The sequence below is a fragment of the Nycticebus coucang genome, chromosome 9 (assembly GCF_027406575.1).
Source record: "Nycticebus coucang isolate mNycCou1 chromosome 9, mNycCou1.pri, whole genome shotgun sequence".
Taxonomy (NCBI): domain Eukaryota; kingdom Metazoa; phylum Chordata; class Mammalia; order Primates; family Lorisidae; genus Nycticebus; species Nycticebus coucang.
The window spans coordinates 23,353,572-23,361,447 of NC_069788.1; positions in this window are offsets into that span (position 1 = coordinate 23,353,572).

Consider the following 7,876-nt stretch of genomic DNA (forward strand, 5'->3'; position numbering starts at 1 on the left):
ACTTCTACCCTTAACTCCAATTAAAATCCCATTTCTATGCTGAAGAATGCAGCTAGATATAATTAGAGGATTATCACTTCAACTTAATTTATGCCAGGCTATAAATGACTGACAGAGAGGCAGCAGGAAGTGTTTGAATTTTGAATTCCATGGTGAAAGTGGTGGATACTGTGTTCAGATTTCTGTGTATATAACCTTCTCTTTCACAAAGTATATTAATACCATGCTAAACATATTTTCATACCAGCATTTTAGATTATGTCATTTAGTCATGACAAAGGAATATTTTGAGAGCTGTCTGCCTATAACCAGTTTCAGCCACATTGTTGCCTTTGTTCAGCAGCGTTTGTGCAATTATTTGAATGTTGTATCACTTTTTTGTACTTTTTCATGTAAGCGAATGAACACTGGAAAAATTACTGCTAATGCAGATGATGAGGAAATTAGGTTTCATATAGCAATTTACTTCAAAGATATAAAAAATCATTAGGTGAGCTAAAAGGGGAAATTTTTAGCCTCCAGAGGTTGCTGTCTGAAGTTAAGCCCATCTAGAGACTACTTTATTGGGTGAGAAAAAAAAGTAAAAGCAAGGGACATGTGTAGAATTCTAGAACTCTATTATTGGATGCAATTTTGTGAGGTTTGTTCATTTTTTTTTTTTTTTTTTTTTGTAGAGACAGAGTCTCACTTTATGGCCCTCGGTAGAATGCCGTGGCCTCACACAGCTCACAGCAACCTCCAACTCCTGGGCTTAAGCGATTCTCTTGCCTCAGCCTCCCAAGTAGCTGGGACTACAGGCGCCCACCACAACGCCCAGCTATTTTTTGGTTGCAGTTTGGCCAGGGCCGGGTTTGAACCCTCCACCCTCGGTATATGGGGCCGGTGCCTTACCGATATTGGATGCAATCTTTATACAATGAGGACTGTGTACAAAAGTGAAGCTATAACTGAGGATTTTTAATCTTATATTTTAGTTCCTGGGCCTTGAGATCCAAGGCGCTTCTGAGATTTCTGCACATTTCATTTCTTTTGTACTTTCAAGAAAACATTTTGTACAGAAGAGGGGTTGGCTATAAGCGAGGAAAGTATGCTGGGTTTCCTTTTGATTGTCTCCTCTTCCACATTATTCATTCTTGCCTTGGGCACTATAAATCTTTTCAACAGCTGGAATCTAGGTAATACCTTTGCTGCCACTACTTTAGTAGATTCCAAGATTAGGGCTCTGCAAAACCTGGCATCTGCCCCTGGGCTGGGCACTGAGATCTACAGAATGAGATCATCCTGAAGACCATCATCACCTTCCTTACCTGTGGACAGTTTTGCCCATCCCAACTGCCAGACCCTGGAGGCCAGCTCACTCTGGCCCTTCGTTCTGAGGGGTGTGGTCATACATACCCCACTGACTGAGAGGAGCTTCTGTCTAGGAACTTAAATGGAAAAATCAAGTTGGTAAGACTTCTCTCTCTCTACCTTTGGGGAGCTTTCTCTTTATTACCTTCATCTTACAGTCACATGTGATCAGAGAAGGGATTTATCATTCACTGAATTTAATGTCAGTGCTTCCTTACGTCTCTTCTGTGGCTGTGCTTGTATTTTCTTGAGAGTTTTCTGTACGTTTTGTGCAAAATTAAAGGGTAAATTGGGTTTGTTAATGTTTCGGTTTGTTTTCCTCATTCGACATATAAGGTTGTAGCAGTGGGATTGGGGGATTGAACATTTGGTTTGGCAACATTTGCTGTTGTTGGTTATTTATTTGTTTAATTTCTGGAAAACTAACACTTTCACGTGTCTCAAAAATTAAAGCATATGAAGATATATCATGAGAAGTCATTATCCCATTCTTGTTCCTCATTTTTGGAACAAGGATTCTCCTGGGTGATGACTATTCTTAGTTTTTTGTGAAACTTTTCATTCTTTATTTTTCCATATATTAAGAAATAAAAACTTGGGCGGTGCCTGTGGCTCAGTCGGTAAGGCACCGGCCCCATGTACCGAGGGTGACGGGTTCAGACCCAGCCCTGGCCAAACTGCAACCAAAAAATAGCCGGGCATTGTGGCGGGCGCCTGTAGTCCCAGCTACTCGGGAGGCTGAGGCAAGAGAATCGCTTAAGCCCAGGAGTTGGAGGTTGCTGTGAGCTGTGTGAGGCCACGGCACTCTACTGAGGGCCATAAAGTGAGACTCTGTCTCTACAAAAAAAAAAAAAAAAACAAAAAACAAAAACAAAAACAAACAAAAAAAAGAAATAAAAACTTATTTTATTTTTCTCCAGTGTATAGGGATAGTAACATATTGTGCACACTGGTTTTTACCATGTTTTAGTCACTTAATGTATCTTGAAGAGTTTTCCGGAGTGTTCTACTTCTTTTTATAGCTGCATAGTATTCCATTGGATGCATGAATATAATTTAGTTAACTATCCCTCTCCCCATTAATGCATCTGGGATTTTTCTAATATTTTTCTTTTATAAACAGTGATGAAATCTAAAATCTTAGTCATTTTACATGTGTGCAAATGTTGTCTGTGGATGGACTCCCAGAAGGAGAGTCAAGGCATTAAAGGTTCGTATATTTCATTTTTCATAAATACTGTCCATTCATACAGTATAGCCAGTCATAATGGTTTGTTTTAATTACTAAAGCTTAACATTGTAATATGTTCTTGTTCTCCCTCATTGGGATACCCTTTTGATTGGCTAATTTTCCCCCTCATATGAATATTAGAATTAGGTTGTATAAGTTTAAGGAAAAGTAGGTATGCTTTTCTATTTGTTTAACTCTTCTTTTGTGGAAGAGCCTTTTTCTTTTTTTGAGACAGAGTCTCTCTTTGTCGCCCTTGGTAGAATGCCATGGTGTCACAGCTCACAGCAACCTCAAACTCTTGGACTCAAATGATTATCTTGCCTTAGCCTCCCAAGGAGTTGGGACTACAGGCACCTGCCACAATGCCTGGCTATATTTCTTTTTTAGAGATGAGGTCTTACTCTTACTCAGGCTGGTCTCGAACTCTTGAGTTCAGGCAGGCCACCCACCTCGGCCTCCCAGAGTGCTAGGATTACAGGCATGAGCCACCGCACCTGGTGAAGTGTCTTTTTCATGTAGTTCTTCCATATTTCTTATAAAGATTATTTCTAGATTTTATCTTGATGTTGTGATTGAAAATGGGTCTTGTTTTTCATTTTATCTTCTATTTGTATTTTCTGTATGTGAAGTTATTAATTTCATTGTCTTACAATCTGCTAATTTAAACACCTACTGCAGTAATCTTTAGTGGAATCTCTTGGATTTTCCCAGTACACTAACATATCATCTGCAAATAGTGATTATTATATATCTTCCCTTCCAACTTTCACATTTCTTATTTATTTTTCTTGTATAATTGTATTGGCTAGGGCATCAAGCAGAATGTTAAATGATAGAAATAAGAGTGGATATCCTTTTACTGTTCTTGACTTCAATATTTCTTGTGTTTCTTTATTCAGCATAAGCTGACTTTTGTGTTGAGATAGATGCGTTTTATTGTTTCAGAAGTATCTATTTGTGCTGGTAGTTTACTTTCATTCTCTCCACTTCACCTTACTCATTTACTACACTCTCTAGGTGGAGTTAAGACTCTGCCGGGCACATTTCTCAGATTCTTTTGATAGCACCTGCTGATGGGTTCTGTCAGTAGAGGGCACTAGAGGGAGTTTGCAAGGTGGAAGGAGGGAGAAGCACTTCCTGGGTCAGAGGTGCCTCCGTAGAGGTGTCTGACCTCTGCCTTTACCACTCTCCCTTGCCGGTGCCATAGCAGGTAGGCAATGTCTCCACCTCCAAGGAAGGAGTCCCAAGTTAGAGGTGCTTCTCTCCTCTGAGCTCCTAAGGAAATAATGGCAGCTGAGGAGCACCCTCCTCTCCCCCAGGTCTGAGCCCCAGCTTTGTGGGGCTCTTCCTATGAGCTCCCATCATCTTGTATTATAATCTGTTTCCTTCTGTCTCCCCAACACCAGAGGTGGTAGCTGCTTCCTTCCATTTATTACCTCTTGGTTACCTCAGTGTCCCATTTTTGCTCTTTCAATCTTCTGAAAATAAATCTTTTATTTAAATAATTCCCTTTATTAAATCCCCTCTGTTGAAATACCTGATGGGTTCTCTGCTTTCCTGAAAGGATCCAGTCTTGAATGACTCATCTATTCCTATTTTATTGAAAATTTTTTTATCAAGATCATTTGCTGATTTTTTTTCCCAATGCTTTTTCCACGTCAAAGGGGGTGATCGTATGGTTTTTCCCTTTAGACCTATGAAATATAAAAACAGCTACTCTAACACTGGACTTTTCTTGAGTTTCTGGCTGTAGATTCTACTTGCTGATTTTTTTTGTTTGTTTGTTTTTCAGATGGGGTCTCACTCTCTTGCCCTGGCTAGAGTGCCATGATGTCTAGCTCAAAGCCTAGCTCAAAGCAGCCTCAAACTCCTGGGCTCAAGTGAGCCTCTTTCATCGGCCTCCCAAGAAGCTGGGACTACAGGCGCCCACCACAATACTGGGCTTATTTTTCTATTTTTAGTAGAGACAGGGTCTCACTCTTACTCAGGCTGGTTTCAAACTCTTGAGCATAAGGATTCCTCCCTCTTTGCCCCTCCCCACCCAGTGCTAGATAGTGCCCAGCCTCTACTTGCTGATTTTTAATTGGATTTTTGCATAAATACTTATACCTGAGATTGGTCTCAAGTTTTCTATTTTGGGACAATCTGTGTCAGATTTTTATTTCAATGTCATGTTTGCTTTTTAAAAATTCTGGATTTCCTGTGTTTTATCTAAGCTCTGAAAATGTTCAAATAGCATTTAACATTAACATTGTCAGGCTCTTTTGTTTTTTAATGTTTTGGTAACATTTCTTTATGAGACTCTGGGATTGGTGCTAGTTTGGTATCATGTCATTGGAGACTATTTTATTAAATGAATCTAGAAATGAGTCTAGAAATGACTAGCACATAAAATGATGTTCTTCTATTAAGCATCAGCTGGGCTAGACAGACAGAGCTTTTGTGGGTACCAGTGTTAGTACAAACCAAACAGTGAAATGGGCAGTGTGTCTCTGATACCCTTCTTGTCCCTTAATTATTGTATGTGTGTCTTTAAGTAATTCTCCCTCTTACCTGCTGCTTTTTCCCTCCTGTTCTGTTGCCAGTTTCTGTGCAGGTTACCTACTACTAACTGGTACCATTTTTTGAGATGGGATTCTGCATAGAAATGTTTGCACTTTCATAGCAGAATTATGAATATGATCCTGGAAGAATCTTGGGTCCTGGAACTTTATGTTTTGTATCCCCTCTGTCTTCTAAGTTCTTCAAGTCCACTTACACCTGAGGTGAAGCATAAGCATTCCATCTTATGGTCTGTCACACAGACAATAAGCTCTTGACTCAGGAACCTTAGGGAATCTCCGTTTGTTCTCTTTAAAAAAAATCAAACCTAACTGCTTTTAGAGTTAGGCAGGAGGAAAAGGTTATTGTGATCTCATCCCTAGCCTCCTACTTCATTATTTAGTTTCACTGTGTCAAAGGAAAAGAACCCAAACTCTGTAAAATTATTTAGAGAGGTGTATTCTGAGTTGAATAAGTGTGACCTTGGCCTGGGGAGCCACGCCCAAGAAGCCTTGAGCAAGTAGTCTGGCTGTGGTTGGGTACAGTTTGGTTTTATACATTTTAGGGAGACAGAAATGAAACATTAATTCATAAATCAATACATGGAAAGTGGGCTCAGTGCCCGTAGCTCAGTGGTTAGGTCGCTGGCCACGTACACCAGGGCTGGTGGGTTCGAACCCAGCCCAGGCCTGCTGAACAACAATGACAATTACAACAAAAAATAGCCAGGTGTTGTGGCAGGCACCTATAGTCCAGGCTACTTGGGAGGCTGAGGCAAGAGGATCACTTAAGCCCAAGAGTTTGAGATTGCTGTGAGCTGTGACACCATGGCACTCTACCCAGGGTGACAAAGTGAGACTCTGTCTCAAAAACCAAATTGGTTTGGCCAAAAAAAGCAGGATATCCTGAAGAGGGGAATTACAGGTTATACGTGGGTTTAAATATTCTTTAATTTGTAATTGGTTAAAGAAATGAAACTTTGGCTAAAGGCTTGGATTATTTTAAGTTAAGGAAGTCTGCTAAATACAGACAAGTCATTAGACACACTTGTGTACTGAGACTCAAGTGATCTGTTAAGTAAATTGGTGAACTGCAGATGTAGTTTAACCTTTGTGTTACGTCGTTTTAGGTTTGTTAATGATTTTGTACCTTATCGTTACAAAAAATAACGTCAGAAGGGACAAGACATAACTAAGCATGTGTGACCTCCCTTCTCAGGGCCAGTAGTTAACTTTAAGAGTTTTTTTTTTTTGTAGGGGAGGCAGGACGGTCCCCTTGGCCAAGAGGAAATCCATTCAGTCAGCTGGAAGGGCTTAAGATTTTATTTTAGTTCACAAATGCCTTGATGAATCTTCCTCTCTCCCACCAGCAGGCCTTTCCTTGACCTTGTGCCTGCTGAATCGTCCCTGGCTTTTGAAGCCATGGTACTGGCTTCCTCACACAGTAGTTCCCTTTTCCCCCCAGGAACTGATCGCCCTGTCAGTCCCATCATGTCACCATCATTGCACTGTTTGCAATAAGTCTGCTTCCCCTGCTGGACTCGTTGCTCCGAAAGGTGCATCCCACGTCTATTCTCTTTTGTTTCTAGTCTTAGTGCAGCACAGGAGACCTCAAAAAATATTAGTTGAATTATCAAATAAATGCGGTTCAAAAAAAAAGTGAACAAGAGAGACGAGTGGTAAATGGACAAATGGACTCTGAAGAGACTTTAGTACCATGCCTTAGATGCTAACAAGGGCTTTTTAAAAAGTCTCTTTGCACTTTATGAAAATAAACATAATGTTTCCATTCCAAGTGAATTTAATTTATATTTCCTTATACATTCATATTGCAGATACTGTTTTGGCAACACTCACTTTCTAATTCTGCTGACTCAGAAGACATAGCAGAATAATAGAAATTCAGTTTTCAAGACTATGAAAGTTTAAAATCCACTGGTACCTTTGTAGTAATTCAGCTTTTGTATCAGGAAATTTGTGTTTATCCTTCCTGTGTCAGGAAATTATGTCCTGCTTCAGGAAATGATGATAGCAGAGATAAGGGAATCAAAGAGATTAATAAGGGGTGCTAAAAATAGACGTGTTGGGAGGTGAGATGACCTGAAAGCAGAGGATTAAATTGAGGGGTTTGAGAGAACTAAAAGCTATTTCCATGATTCTTCCACTTGGAAAGGATACAAGTAAACAGAGAGAGAGCTTGGGATTATGTTTAGCTTGAATGTTTTTCCATACTGAGCTGCTGGAAAAATTTTAATTGGCAAGCTGTGCTTGTATGTCAAAGAGGAGACTTTACAATTCTTTGGAGCCACTTTAGCCATTGCTGTTTACTTCTTATGGCTCCACTGATGCTCCACTGCCCAAAGTATATGTCTTTATTATTTATGTATTCTGCATTCTGTGACTCTAGGTAGCATTTTATGTTCTAGGTTTTCTTTCTTAGTGGTGTGTTATGTTTAGTCATGTTGACTCATATAGGAACAGCTTTGGAGATTTGTGCACATATCTGTGACAATTATTAAATGGCATTGATAGTTAAAACTAATATTTTTAAGGAATTTAAAAGAGATTTCGCCCAAAGAGAAAAAGTCATTTGATGGTGACAGTATACATTTGCTGATTTTATAACTTACTCTAGAAGTGTTTACTCCTTTTGGTAAGACGGTTTCATTTTATTAACTGAGATCTAAGAAGGCTAATCCTTACCTGTAAATCAATAAGTGCATCTTAATTTCTTTCCCATTGAGGTCAGTTCTTT